Genomic DNA, 16,292 nt, shown 5'->3' with positions numbered 1-16,292 from the left:
GTTTATCACGGTGTATTGTCGTTTCCTACAAATATCCGCTTTCGGTGGTTAGACTGAACATGGAACTAGACTTTCTAGATAGTGTACACTATCTTAGCTTGTACATATTAATGAGCAACATTAAATGCGTGATAAATTTTTCTATCAATTCATCTCACCACCCAAAGGTAAATTGGTACTGAATGCTTATGGCGTTAACATGTAATTGTACATTGTGTGCGTATATGTAATATTTAACAAATAAATAATACCGACATGGGTACCTGATATAATTGTATTCAATAGAGCCTTGATTTTACCTTTGAAAAGAAAATCGAAAAATACATAAGTACTCTATACATGCCATTTGAATTTTTTGTGTGGAAGTCACTTACACAAACTTTTCATACAGAAGACTCTACTATCCACTACAACATTGTGTAACTACTCAAATTAACTATACTAAAACCTTATTACCCCAGATTAGTACAGAACAAAATAAAAGCTGTTCAAATAAGGCACAATACCCTTGAAGATAATTTTAATTTAGTAATAAACAACGCTTACGCAAATATTAGAGTTTGCTCGTCCCTAATTAAATTCTGTAGTATGAGAATTAATTTGCGAGGATATTTAAAGCTAAACAACTGTGAAGTGGGTCAGGGATATACATTTGAAAGTTTTATATGGCCAAAGTGGTTCTCTGCTTCGTTTTAGTGCGGTCTGATGCAGTCATTTAGTGTGGTGGATTTTTATGCAGCTTAAAATGTTTTGAAATGAATAACGGTTATTTTGTGTTGATTTATTAAAATGACATATTTTTTATCAAATAATAAAAATCTGTTGCATATTTTTCTCATAGGTAGGTCTATAAGTGGGCAATTTTTTTAGGAATTAAAGTAATCTGCAATCTCAATACACACACACATAAAAATATATAACTATATTAATTTAAAATATGTATTGATTCTTTTAATGATAATAACGATGACCTCCTACCCGATGGCTGTTCCCATATAAGAAGATGAGCCAATTGTTCAGGATATATTGTAGCGCACAAGTATATGCACAGACACAACTGCACTCACTATTCCTTCACTCTCATAGTCCGATGGGACGGCAATCCGACATGACCGGAGAGAGATGTCAACAATCAGACAGACCAGACAGACAAACAAACAGACCTGTACCAGAAAACCACCGTATCTACCACTTTTAGTCCTATCCAGTAGTAACAATTCCCCGATTAAAAAGATTTACGCTCTCTTCCGAATTAGGTACCTTCACCGTGCGAGGCGTACGTCGAATAAATCAAGCAATGCCCGTTCAGGCCCGTCTCACTCTCCCCAATAGTCTTGGCCGAACGTGACGCGTGCTTTGATGGCCCCGATTTGCACCTGAATATTTTATTTGTTGCATCTATCGTGATTTCGTTTTGGATTGTATTGTTTACATGTGAAGTTTTAGGGGGCGAAGATAGAGATTTTTCGGTGTTCACTTTGCTATCAATATGTCAATATATGTTGTTATATTTCAGGCCTTTTATTTTAATATTGGACATACTCGTTAGAGATGTGATGCAGAATATGATATAACGATTAAAAAAATGCTGCTACATAATTAAAAATAAATTATTCATTTGTATTGTAAGCCTTTGATATAATACATTTTCCCGGAATTTTCCTATACAAGTACAAGGCTACCAAAATTTAACTTGGTAAATGTTTACCAATTTCACCTATCTAAACAGGCATTTATGTATAGGGAAATAGTTTTGCTTTATATTCCATACATATACCTTGTATAACACACCAATTAGCCAAGGTTAGTGTTGTCCTAACTTAGTTTGTAAGTCTTACTGTAACTATGTTAAACTCGGCCGGGAACTAAATGAGATCACATGTAACTTTTGACTTAAGACTTTGCTTGTTCTTGAGAAAAACAATAGGAAATTTTTCCTATTTATTATAGAATATCTAGGTAAAAGAAAATAAAACAGTCAAAGTTTTGATTACTTTTTAGTTTATAGATATTTATTTGTCCTAAACATAAACAGGTTAATTATGCGTAAATTAACCATTAATTACAAAAGTTTATTTGCAACACATTAAAGCGAAAATAAACAAAGCTGCACCGCAAATTAATTAAACTGAAAATGTTGCTACAAAGTCAATAAGCCCTCATTAAATATTAGCCAAATACTATAAACCGCAGAATCCATATTCCAAAAACAGTCTAACCAAAATGTACATAATAAACGAGCATAATTTATTAAATCGGCCAGCCTACCCTTTTAAGATGCACCGCTCATTATATAATTCAACACTTCATAATCCGCCTGGCCGCTACAACTTGCACTGAAGTTTTAACTCAGCCAGGCAGCCATTTTGATTCCGTGCTCGAATTAATCCTGCGGCATGTCCGGCCCGCGAAAATTATTTAGACTGACGAACGCCTTAAATAAAGGATTAAAAGCGAACTCTAAATGCCCGTGTATTTAGATTTTCACCCTCGCAACCCTTTTATTTGTTCACGTCAGATATTTTTGCATTAACGCACAATATGGCCGATTAAACAGGCTGTGTTTGTGAACGTTGAAATACTTTGAAATTTGTTTGCTGTCGAATGTCAAGGTCGGTGACCCCGGAGGGTCGTGGCGGCACCTCCTAACTTTTGTTGTGCTCTCGTATCGATCTATTGACGTTTATTAGACAACTAAGACAGTGACTGTGTATTTATGTATCTACAATGTAATAACAATGGACGGTATTCTCGGTATGAAATAAGCTTGTTATTTTTCCTGATAAAATAATAGAAGAGAAGATCCATCCATGGCATTCCTTTATGAAAAAGCTACGGTAGGTATTCAATAAAATGGTATCAAAAGAATACTGTCGAGTTTTATAATAATTGCCTGCAATAAATGCAAGTGCGACATATTAATTCAGTGTGACATCTGCACGGAATGCAATGTTTTGCTCACTTCTGATAAACGAGAATTCCGCTTAAAATTAATTTAAAATGGCTGTTTTCTGTTCTTTTGTTTGTGCTAGTTCTGTTTTTCCTAGCTTTTAATTTTAATTTAAGTGTGCCTTGAATAAGAAAATATGGTTTATGGTTATTACTTCACAACAGAATTAATATCGCTTCTATTGTATTTTACATTACAGTATGTTATTATTTTTCAAAGAAACAGAAAAAAAAACCTTCTGCTGTAGAACGTACCACACTTTATGACGATCGGAATGTATGCTGCTTAAACATTACACATTTACATTAGTTAGTTAGTAAACATTTTTGGCACTTTACTTATCACCAAACTAGCTAAAAACACAAACCTTTATGCCGACAAGATTCTGAAAAACTTACTATCACTATGAATAAGTTAAGCGGTGCCTTCCAAACACCGAAAGTGACACCCATTCACATCGCCACATTCGTCATCGCCGTACAATGTCGAAGGAACCACGCAAAAGATTTGGTTCACTCATGAATGGAATAGACCGGGAATCCCTTGAGCCGTCTGCTATGATAAATGATGTTGTTCTTTTCATTCGTACTTAGAATCGTGATCTTTTGAGGAATATCTTGGAATAAATAACGCTTTTTTGCGAGTGAAGGATGGTGTTTGTGAATGTTTTAGCACGGTGGTTATTGCGTATGTAGTAAGTTTTTGTTGGTTTTGAACATTACAACAGTGACTTTTATTAGGTCTCAAAATAAGTTAGTTTGTCGAATTAGCGGCAGATCATTAAAATTAAAACAAGTAAATATGTTTATATTCGCTTATTCCAAATGGTGTTAGTAAATTAGATACATAGCAAGCCCGAATAGTACATGTACAAGTAGATAAATCTAAAACATTGCCAACTTTACATAAAAATATTTTTAGGGACGAAAAGAAGGGGAAACAGATTATGCAGGTATCGCTTATCCAAACAATTATGTGAACCTCTCAACAAATAACCGCCCTAAAATTAATAAAAAACCAAAAGAGAAAAATTGCTCTTGTAATTGAGAAAAGCTTGCTGCCGACTTTTATTGGTGTGTTTTTAAAACGCGTATAAATATCTCAGCATGGGTCCTGGAGCCCCCTTAGTTCCTTACAGGGGCATCGATTGACTGTAATTATATTATCCTACCCTAAAGGTAAGGTGACTGTTAATCTATGAAAATAAGGGGAATGCGGTGGTGTCGCTTGTTCATTTTACTTAAGGATACAGCCTTAGGAGAATTGCTTCGTGGCTTTGATGTATGTTTATGTTTTAAGGTGAATTAAAAATGATGTTGTTTGAGGTGCTTGCAAAAATATACCACAATATAATAAGATTACTTATCATAATATTCAAACTTTGGATGGCACTTTACTTGAAATAAGTAGCCCCTGAATAAGAGCCAATACATAGTAGAGCTATCTCCGTGTATTGAGCAGGTGATAACCTAAATCTTTTACTTGCTATAAGTCGTACTATATGGCATTAAGGCTTTACCAGGAAAAACAGTGGGTATAATAAATTATTCATATGGACTTTAACACATTTAATTGTACTATTACTAATTTAAAGTGTATTTTTAGCATCAATCGAATAACATCAAACCTTTCACAAGAAGGTTATTTTAAACTAATTTACTCAAACACCTTACTAATCCTTACGTACAAAAATGCCCCAAACACACTGTTATCGTAATTAATGCAGGAACAAAAACAAAGTTTGTATAATCCTATTAGATGTTCCGGTGCCTTTGTCCGAGGATTTATCCGGGACTACCTCGAATAGAGTGATCATCGGCATTAGTGAGGCCGCGGGTGAATAGTGCTGTGCTGATGTGATCGCGGTTAAAATACGGGAATAAGATATTGGCAGATGGATTTAAGGGTAAAGATTTTTGCGAATAAAATTGTGCTTGGTGGTAGATGATTTTCGGAAGTTAAAGGTAAATATCATAAGTTTGACTGAAAGATAAAATGAACGACAAGAGAGTAGATGGGATGGTAGTATGACGACTGACAGAAGAACGAGAAGCGGAAAACATGTCACGTCGACCCCAAATAATTTTGCCACAGAGAAGGAAAAAGAAGCAAGGTGTAAGTATGTTTTTAATAAATTGTTAGGGATATATGAATCATATTTTATTTTACTGTGATTATTCATGATATAGTTGTAAGAATCTATGTTATTTAGCATTGAGAGCATCTAATTTACTATTCAGTATTCAAAGTTTTCAAACACTATCTCTGTACTATCTCTTGGGTTTCCAATTATGAGTAGAGCAAAACCGTTTCTATGCACGGGAATATCCGAAAACTGGGATTACGCAATATCCGAAAATGTACGACGCAAACAACACTAGTGAGAGACCAAAACCGTTCGAGATAGGGTACATTAATATTCTAACTTTGTCGATGGTGTTTTGTTTTCAGTGACCATTTTGTTTTTGTTTTAATTAGTAAGCTTGTCTATGTATGTGAGGTGTAAGCCATTAAGTGGTGGACGGAGGCTTCTAATTAAATTGTGTACCGGCTAACAAATAAGAGGGACTGGACGTAAGTTTAAATTAAAATGTTGTCATGTCTGTGTATTCATTGAACAAGTTGATATATTTCATTTGTCGCTGAAGCGCTAAATATTTTTATTAGATACAATGGCAAAAAATTACCACTTATTCGTATATAAGCTTGGTGTTCAGTTTTATGCTGCTGGTTGAATCCCATATAACTATTTAGTTGATGAAACATAGATAGAAGATTCCAAATTCAAATAAACTCCACCCCTATCTTTTTAAGTACGTTAATCAAAACAGCAATTTCCATCCGTATTTAAAAAGGGAACTCAAAACAAAAGGTTTAAAATGCTTTGTGTACCAAACGTGGGTAGAAGAAAATCCTCTAATTGCGGCGTGGCACGGCCGGGCATTGAGGCGATAAACATGAATAATGTCGCGAGATGTCCAACACTACTGGCAGAGAGTTTATTTTCTCGCTTTTCTTTAGGGCTGTGACTTTCGGATCACGGGTAATCGATATAACTTGAATCGATGTTTGAAAATCGAGTCGTGAAGCTCGTTTGTTTAATAAAAGTGATTTATTTGGTGAAATCGTTATTGGATTTTTTCTGTATACTTTACAAGAAAGACCCACCAATGTGTATTGAAAACACTGTCACACAATGCAAATTAAATTTTAGATAACTTTGTATGAAATAGTAGGTATGGTTATATTGACCAAACTTTACAATGTTCCACTATATCAAGCAAATACAACAAACTTAAATGATTATTAAAGAATCGATTCTAAACCGTCAACCCTAAAATGTCACCTGGTTTTGCGAGATAACACGCGCAATACGAGTCTAGCTTTCGCATTTCTCTCGACGTTTTGATTAATAAGACTTTGTAATGACACTGAACTTGCACGGGTTACAATGTGATTTATAGGATTACTTGTAATTTATTACGTAATGGGGGCGAATATTAACTGGAGATTATGATGCTTAAATCTTTGTGCCCAACTTTGTAGACGAGACTTGCCAAGTTATATCACTTAAGTACGCCTGAAATGAATGACGGCTGTTTGTCAGGGGAAAAATTACACGTATGCTAATGTCACATGTTTAAAATGAACGTCACGGCAAAAGACTATTTATAAAATCGTCTAAATTGAGCTGCAGTTTTAGCCAATTTAATTTCATATCATACATCACATCATCAGCCTATCGCAGTCCACTGCTGGACATAGGCCACTCCAAGTGCACGCCACTGAGATTGAATTTAATTTACAAGCCATTAAAGTACAAACGCGTAAAGCAGCATTTAGCATAACAAACAATTAAAACCTCTTTACTGCCAAGAAAGTGAAACAATCAATTTGCATACAGCGGTCGGCCATCTTGGATGCAGCGTCACCAAGTCACCCCTAAACAAAAACGGTAAAGTTGTAACGTTTATTTAATGGCGGACGACTCCCGACGCAATAATCCCTGTAATTGCGCTCTTGGCTTGCATGCAGAACAGGCAGATGCTCCCAAATTAGCATTGTTTATACACAGCGACAAACGGAATTTGTTATAATTATAGTGATTTGACACGACTCGCTTCGCAGCTAAGGTTGGGTGGTCTTGCGTTTTGGTGAATGAATAAAGATGGTGGAAGTGTGAGGAGAATTATAAAAAGACGAACAATGACCGAAGAGGGAATGACCAATATTAATAGACTAATTAATAAGCCTTTGCAACTAAGGATTAACAAATTCTCAGACTAAGTACAAAAGGTCTCTTCTTAAACAAAGATATGAGTAGCATGAGCATTAATTACCGACCTCACCAAAGAGATTACAGACATATTTCGAAGTCTATGCCTGTTCTTCAGTATATCATTCGCTAAATTCTATGAGTTAATCATAAGCGCAGATTACTTAACACCCTCTAATCCAGAAATATGATGATTTCCAAGATTGTGTCCGAGACAGCTTGGCTCAGACGTTTATGATATACACGCCTGCATGTGCATCCAAATTATGCCTGTTTTCGTGCTTGGAGTGGTGCCAAACTTGACCAATCTTATTTATGAAGCTATAAATGAAGTTGTCATCCGAGCAATTTTCAAGTAAGAGCTTGCTGTTATCTGCTTGTTTGAGTATTTTTGCTTTATCTGTGCATGTCTGCCAAAATGATTAAACGGACATGAGAATGTAGTTTAGCTCCCGTACTCAGATGCCCGTTTTCACCAACGAATACCTAAATTTAGGGAGCATTTACGGAACACTTAATAAGAATTTCATTTTCACCAAAGCCTAGGTGTCAAATTATAACCTTAAAATTTGACTTCAACTTGGGGGCCCGATTGATGCCTGCTTAAACAACCCCTATCATTATCATTACAGAATACAAACATATTTTGAACCGTGGATAGTGAAATGTACCTTTATATGTTATGTAACACCAAAAATATCATGTTTAAAAAGCAAAAAAATACAAAAAAAAATGAAACGTAAACTTTTAGAAAGTTTAGAAGCTGTGGAGGTTGTGGATATGTAAAATAATAATCATTAGAAGACCACGTACCTATCTTACGTGAAAGAGCAGATGACTGAGAAATAAGTACGATGATCATGACTTTTTTATAAGACTAGCCGTTTTCCCGCGGTTTCACCCGCGTCCCGTGGGAGCTACTGCCCGCACCGGGATAAAATATAGCCTATGTTACTCGCAGATAATATAGCTTTCTAATGGTGAAAGAATATTTAAAATCGGTCCAGTAGTTTTTGAGTTTATCCATTACAACCAAACAAACAAACATTTTCCTCTTTATAATATTAGTATAGATATAGATTATAGGTTATCACTTGCTATGAATGCACTTGCTAGGTCGTGATGTCGCTGAATTATTCAAAAATAGGTAGTCCTGCATGTCCATAAATATACAGACCATAACAGATGCAAATCTGGTAATCACTGATGTAGTTTCGCGGTGGCCGGGACATCTATAGGCCTATTCAGACCTAAGCGGTATTCGCTACCGTCTACGGCAGAGAAAACCCTGTGGGTATGCGGTAATATGACTGTTCAGACCTAAGCGGTATTCGCTACCGTCTACGGCAGAGAAAACCCTGTGGGTATGCGATAATATTACTGTTGATGTTCGGGACGTATGCCGCTGCTGCCGCGCGGTATGTACTTCTACCCACAGCGGCAGTGAATATCGCTCAGGTCGCTCTAGCCGCGGTAGGTATAGTTATTGGCACGGATATTGAGCCCTGACCTTAACCTGCGCAGAAGCCATTTATTGGTTTATTGCCTTGTGTACAGTGCGCAAAGCGATCCCCACTCTTCCGCCGAGAGCTCAATATCCGTGCCGGTAACTATACTTGATACTAAATACCTGAGCGAAACCCGTGCGGTATCTACCTCTACCCACAGCGGCAGCGAATATCGCTCAGGTTTGAATTGGCCTTAAATACCAAAACTGCAGTAGATACCAATGATTCGAAAATGGTGAATATGGAGGAGCCTATCTCCTAGGTGATAGGGGATACCCTCTGGAGGTAAGAAGTAGGCTAATATTGTACATAATAAAATATATAAATTAAAACAAAGATAGTAAACAAATATTTTAATATTAGTCCTCATATGATGTACCAAACATTATCATCATCCTCCTGCACCAATTCAATTTGAGGTGGGCTGGGCGCAGCATGTTTTTACACGTCTTTCCAATTTCTCGCACCACCTGAAACTAAATAAATATAATAAATGTATAATTTTAACCCCATACTTAAATCCATCAACTCATGGAGAACAAAAATACAATGAAGTCGACAGTAAAACAAGGAACACAGTTGAACGACAATATCTTATATTATTATACACAGATATTATTCACATTTACCTGTAAACGGTTCCTATCGCATTAAAACTATTTGTAACTGGATCCAAGCTTTGTTTTTGGCTTCGTTCGTGGTCCCATCCGTTTTTTGTTTAATATTGTGTCTCTATGAGACGTCAGCAATTTCACTAGCTTGTCTTTTTCTTCTGCAAGAAAGGTTTATCCTCGTTTTCTCTTCTCTGCCAAAATAAACTTATCTATTCAACAATAATAAACCCAAAATTAACCTCACTCTATGTACACATACACATCAGTCAATTTGACAAACGCGCGAATAACATAGGTAAAAATTCACCTATAGAAAACCTCTTTACTGTTTTATTGCATAAAACATAGCGTAATGTAGTTTAAGTTAAATTAAAATAACATCACAAGAAAAAAAAACTCACAGGCTTTAGTAATATATACTCGATAGACGTTTATTTCTTAAGAAGTAGAGAAAAATCATTTTATCGATAAAATATCGACTTTGCATTATCGTTTGTAGAACTAGTAATCTGTCACTTACTTAAGGGATCCATGTACAAGTGTGGTGAAAATGAATTTAGGTAGGTGTCAAATTGGGAGGGGTCCTTATTAAAAGTAGCTTTTAGATAGGGAAACGGTAAGAGGTTGTTGGTGAAAACGGGCAAGAGACATTTAATGATTACTTAAGTCACTCCTTAGTGACAGTTTCTCAAAGAAAATTTCCACTAAGGAACGGCTTAAGTAACCATTAAATGTCTCTGAGTGTGTCCATTATTGTTGTGTTTGTACACAAAATATCATTTTTTCTTATTAGAACTATAAGGCGTACAGACAGTTAATGAAAAAAAAGCGAAAGTTAAACATTTGTTTTGCTCTAAACTGGTTTGGGAGAGAATACAGACGCCAGAAGAAAAATACGAATATACCTTTACACATGATCCTAATGGTATCTTAAACAAATATCCATACTAGCAACATATGTACAAATGTGTTTATTCAGCAAATACCGCTAAAGTCATAAGTACTGCCAAAGTAAATCGTACGCGTCGTAACTCAACGGGACCACACCACCACCAAAACGTCCGAGCACTTCTTTCAAAGGTAAATAGTACAAAATTAATGAGCTTGTAATTAAACCTGTGTTTAGACAAACATGGGGACGTTACATCAAAGGCAAGGGATGAAGATTAAACAGGGCTGCGTCTGCGCCACGTGGCAGTATTAGTCTGCTTTGTATCACAAACTTTATTCTGCTGTCCGAAAAATGTTTACATCACCGTACCTTCAAGTGCATAAGGTCGGAAATTGCATGTAGACGTGTTGCGATAGGTGGAAAGTTATCATTGTTTATAACGAGAGTTGACAATGCAACTAGTCTCAACTATCATGGGATTTGCCGTGTAATAGGGTATCTCTTACTAGTAAGCGTTTAAAAGCAGAGATAAGGCTGTTTGCTAAGTGCTGGGGTATTGGGTTTTTGTGATCTCACCGCGATTTTGTCTGGCCTCAAGTTTGCAAGTCACCCTTATGTGGACAAAGTTTATTCAGTATTCTAGTCAGGGGATCGGTATTAGTTTTGGCTGATGTCTTTAAACTGAAAATGGTTGCTTTAAAAGTTTGAGTTTTAACGAACACGTCTAATGCTCAATTTCAAAAGGGAGGTGTGAAATTACCCGGCAAAGTCTATTCGAAATTGTAAGCAGAATTAATTTTTCATGGTATAGTAATTGCCATTCATTAGTACGATACAATTTTACCGTTGGTAAAATGAGAGTATTTTCTTTAACAAACCTAATGTTTACTCAAAATATGGAAAAACATTTTAACAGCGAGCCAAAATTTGAACAAAACTCAAAAAACAGAAAAATATGTCGCTTAAAAATATAACCTTATTTTTATTTCGCCGCAAAACCGCTTTTATTTGGCAAGAGCACATTGTTTTTTCTGCTCGGAAGCCAGATTTCCATTTACGCAATCTGCGGTGAAAGCGAGCGATATTCGATACAGTATATCAGCATATCGAGTCCAATACTGTTACAGGGATTTGTTCCTAGTCGTCCCGAGTTGATTTTCCGAAATAACAATAAGTCTTATGAAAATATTGAAATACATGCCGTTTGCTAAATACTTTTTGAAAAGAAAAACATAGTAAAAGATCTTATTAAAATGTAAGATAAAAAATCTTACTTCGTATTCATTGACAACAACAGTACTACAAATCCATTTTCTTATAAAAGCGTAATCGATATCCTAAAGCTTTCAGCCAGCATTTCCTTAATGAATAAAACATGAAAACAAAAGAGGATACTCAATGCAGGTTGCATCAACAATCTTTCATAATACTTCCCAGCGGACACATCGAACAAATACAAAAGGAACAGATCTGTTAAAGCACAATAACCTAGATGCGTAAGCACTTAGGGATATGGTAGAAAGTAGGTCGGCCCCCAAGAGGTTCGTCTCGGGATAATGCTTCGAAGACATGCGAACAATGGTCGGTGCATCGAACAGAACTCGCACTTGGCACGTTGTAATATTCCACTTTCCCAATAATGCTGAGCACTGCAGCTTTGGCATATTTGGTTGGATTCTAGAGTCTTGTAGATGAGAACGTGATAGCGTTTCAGGTGGGATAAAAGAAGTTATTTTTATATCCAATTAATTCGAATTTAAATAAAAAGCTCGTCTATTTTTTGAGAGGCGTATTGGTGAACTCGGAGAAGCGAACTGAATTGTTACCAGTGTGTGTTTTTGATTTATCAATTAATAAATATGTAATACATAAGCCACAGTTTTCTCTGAAGGATTAGTTAGAACCGTAGGCTACCTCAAAGCACAAATACCTACCAAAATTCGGAACATAAAATTCTTAGTTAGTAGCACATTCCACAATCTGTTATTTAACTATTCGCCCAGTATAAAGGAGCTACATAGTTCATGGCCTATGTTTACAGAGGACTCACAGTATTTACAATCCAGTCTGGCTGGTAAGCGAAGTGATAACGCTGTTATCCTCCGTGCACGTTCGTTTGGGGATTTTGCGTTCACGGTTACGTTTACAATGAATATTTTCGTAGGTAAGTTATCTGTAAATTAAGGTAAAATTACCAAATAATAATTTAATTATAAATATGGGAACGGTTTTCAACGACAAACTATTAATATCAGACTTCGAAGATGATGTTAGAATTCGAACTTGCTCTTGAGCTAAGTAAATGTCAATTTATAGTGACTTGGTTTTGGTTAAATGGGTAGCAATTCCTTCAATTTCCTAACTCCTATTTACATAGCCTATTACAATAACTGGTTCAGTGTATTACATGATTTAGACCCTCAGTGGGTAATATGCTGTTATCAATACAAGGGCAATCAAATAAAATATATTTCATCATAATATTATTCAACCTTTTCACTTCATTCCGTAACAGGTCCAATCTCCGTCCACCGTTTTACATATTTCCATTCGCCTTTATGAACGCTAATCTCTTTTAATCCGTCCAATACAGCATATTACGAATGTATTACTGGGCATACGTATTTTCCGATTTAGTATTCAAGTCAGGTCATTTTGCGTGCACCTCTGTCTGCCGGGTCCGAAAGCCCGATTATATTAATCCTACGTGCGTTTTGTGTCGTCCGAAAATGCTGGTGGACCGCTCTCATTTGAATGCAGCGTTCTGATTGGACGGTTTTCAATGCGTATGTTTTTAATTAAGTAATTAGTTGGATGACGTAATCGTGTGCAGGTGTTGTTGTATGTTTTTGAAAAAAAAATTGATTGTGAAATGTAGTTATCTTCATTTGAAGTATTCAGTTGAAAAAGGAATAAAAACGTGTTCTATATCGAGTTTAAAATTATTATCATTTTAGCTAGTCCATCTCCAAGGATTTCAATTACATTTTAAATTCAGACTCAATTTAATGAACGAAAATGTTCTAGAGCTTTGATCAAATATTCAGTTAAATTGAAATACATTGGTCTAAAATATCTCTATATTTTTTTAAAAATAAATCAACCAATCTACTCCAGCAATTTTAAAAATACAAATTCAAAATGAATAAAAACTAAACACTAGAAATGTGAATTTCCTATTTTTAATATCCCGCACTCGCCGGTGAATATCCGATTCCATTCAATGTAAAAATAAAGAACTGAAGAGTAATCACTGTCCGTATGAAAAGTTCCCATTCATAGCAGAGTTAACGTTCAACTAAGTTTCATTCCACTCTTTTTGCGAGGCCCGATCGAATTCGCGAAAACTGCTTCATTTCGCATTTTTTTTTCAGACAGTACCAATTTCGCTAGGCCTCCCGCGTTGCTCTGTTTTCAAACAACAGAAGGGCAGGTAAGAGTTATGAGGGGTCATGGTATGTTGGTGATGTCGTTGGAAGTCGGGAGTGCCGTTGAAGCCGACAATGTGTATAAATAGGCAATACCGATTGCGATCACGTCGCTGTAACGAGGCGTCGCGACTATAGCTGCTATCGATCTACACCATGATGGAATTTACTGACGGATGCTCGAAGGTGTTGGCGTGAATGCTGTGTTGCCTTTCTGGGAGTTGAGATTTAGGAGCGTTTGGGGAGAAACGAGACTTCTTAAGCGGGTGAAAGCTGCAAATGTCATACAAACGTGTCGTGTTTATCCGTGACGAATTGGAAGAAGAAAACTGCATTTTTCTAGATCCTTTTTCAGACTATTGCAGGTTAGTGGAAAAGCTTTTCAAACAGTAAAATAGAATGTTTTTGTTACCAAACAAACTAAAACAAACTTATGATTTATTTGCAGGCTCGGCAAACGCATATGAATTCAGAGTATGTCTCACTATATTGTTTGTACAAACTAGTTGACGTAGTACACAACAGATGGCGCCACCGTCGTTTTCCTTCTATCGCACTTGCTTAGAATTTATTATTCAATCCAGCGTTTCTTCACAATTGTTTTCTTTCTTTTGTTTTTTTTTTCGTATGGGAAATCGTGGCTTGAAACGACGTGATAAGGAATATTGGTATCACATGTGTTATTATTAGTAAGGCAGAATTGTGTTATTTATTTTAGCTTATAATTTGGCAAAGTAATTGAAACCATCAGTATATTATTTTGAACTTAATATTTTATAAAAGAGCTGTTAAATAAGTTTTAAAAGAAAATTGATTCATCATCTTTATCCATACGAATTCCTCCAAACTTTCTTGGCGATAAGTCACAAATACCTCTTTTATTTAACCACTTTGAACATTTTGTAAGAAAAGACATCACATTTATTGCCTTTTCAAAACTTCTGAATCGGAAGACTCAAATACATTTTTTAATATTATCCTTGAGGTTTCTCTTTTTATAAGAAGGCTTGTGTCACATTTTTTTCGTCCTAACTTTGTTAGCTGCAGATGTTTCACTGTTTAATATTTAAGAGTTCAAAAAATGTTGAATCTCAAAGTTTTCGCAACTAGTTACCTAGTTTAATTTGATGTTGGAATGATATTTATTAGTTACTTTATTTTACCACTTTCTCGACCTAATGATTATCTAGAACCATACATAAAATATACACGCAGTCTCACTGAGATTCTTATTGGGAGGTCGGTTTAAAAAGACATCTTTGTAGTAGCACTGGTCAGTCACTTTGCAAAACTTCGGACCGACGGACAGGTAGACATGACAGACGTACAGACTGACTGAAGATGGACATGGCGAAACTGTAATGGTTCCTTGTTAGGAAGGAATCCTAATAATTATGTGACAGAATTTAGAAAACCTACATCTTTAAAATATACCTAAATGTGAAATAAAGATATATCGAGAACCAAATAATAAGCCTCTATTTAAAAAAATATCTTCAAAATGCCGTCGAGAAAGCTATAGTTGGCACTCTGAAGGGTCCTATTAAACTGGTTACGTAAATGCATTGGCGTTTTTCATCCTTTAACCATAATAAATGTACGGCTAGTTTCGGTACAACATTGATTTATAGGGGATCGGCGATATTTAAATTTGCTTTATAAATTGTAGTGGTTGAACGTGCAAGCTAAGGGATAGAAAGGGGTGTTTTGAATAGATGCAGGTCGGCTGAAAGTTTTGACCAGCAGTGATTTGACAGGTAGGTCAATGAACCAAACAAATACTGCAGGTATTTATTTGTTCAAAGAAAATAAACATTAGCAAACTATTACCCAACTCTGAAGCACAATTACCTGATCTTACCTCAACAAAAAATTACTCACTCTTCACCTGTTTTACGTACTTTTACGTCAGTATAAGAGTTATTCATCCAAGTTTCCCGGATGAGCGCCTGTCGAGTGCCCAATAAAAACGTCGGCCAACTTCCCAAGACTATAGTGAGAGTAATAAGAAACGTGTACATTGTCGTAAAGAAAAAACTTGGATTATGTTTTGAGAATAACCCCCCTAATGTTCTGAGTTGAGTGTTTTTACGATGATATTCGATGTAGTTGGAATTGCTTTCGTGATGGTTTTGCTGGTTAAAGGATGTTTCTTGTCTGGTGGATGAAGTAAATAAAATTTTGGTTTGTCTAGTTGAATGTAATTTCGTTATAAATGTCAAATGCTAAAGGCTGAATGGACCTTCGGAATGGTTCGAAAAAGTCACCGAGGTTCAGGTACAAGAAGGGTAAAGAATAATTATCTTTTGGAAGCTCCTTTTTTGGATAAACCTAACTCTAACCACAAGTGTCTGGCTACGCACCTACTTCTAGCCTGTATGATAAAATCTATTTCAAGTTGTAACCAAAGAGAAGAGGATACCTACACCTAAGTTTAGCCTTTGACGTTTACACCTAGCTTTAGCCGGCTACAACTAGGTGTATTCACACTTCGGGCTTTAGGCCGGGCTTTACCGTAACATACATACCTAAGTAAAGGAAATGCCTCAACAACTAATTAGCTATGTAGACTAAGGCACGCCCCAGTTCGCCCAACCGTTAATGAAGTTAATTGATACGAGCGC

General features: G+C 35.9%; 2 long non-coding RNA genes across 2 annotated transcripts; one reads left to right on the top strand and one right to left on the bottom strand.

Moving 5' to 3' along the window:
* Nucleotides 1–8,236: 8,236 nt before the first annotated feature.
* LOC135117380 (uncharacterized) lies at nt 8,237–9,503 on the bottom strand. Its single transcript, XR_010276863.1, has 3 exons — nt 9,364–9,503; nt 8,547–9,210; nt 8,237–8,476 (listed from the first exon to the last, which is right to left on the bottom strand). It is a non-coding gene; the product is annotated as an uncharacterized LOC135117380 (long non-coding RNA).
* LOC135117381 (uncharacterized) lies at nt 8,587–9,508 on the top strand. The gene is made up of 2 exons (XR_010276864.1): nt 8,587–8,684; nt 8,915–9,508. It is a non-coding gene; the product is annotated as an uncharacterized LOC135117381 (long non-coding RNA).
* The last annotated feature ends 6,784 nt before the right edge of the window (nt 9,509–16,292 follow it).

This window comes from Helicoverpa armigera, chromosome 10 (assembly GCF_030705265.1).
Source record: "Helicoverpa armigera isolate CAAS_96S chromosome 10, ASM3070526v1, whole genome shotgun sequence".
NCBI classification, from domain to species: Eukaryota; Metazoa; Arthropoda; class Insecta; order Lepidoptera; family Noctuidae; genus Helicoverpa; species Helicoverpa armigera.
The sequence above is the reverse complement of the archived record's forward strand: the minus strand, read 5'-3'. Positions and strand labels throughout refer to the sequence as shown.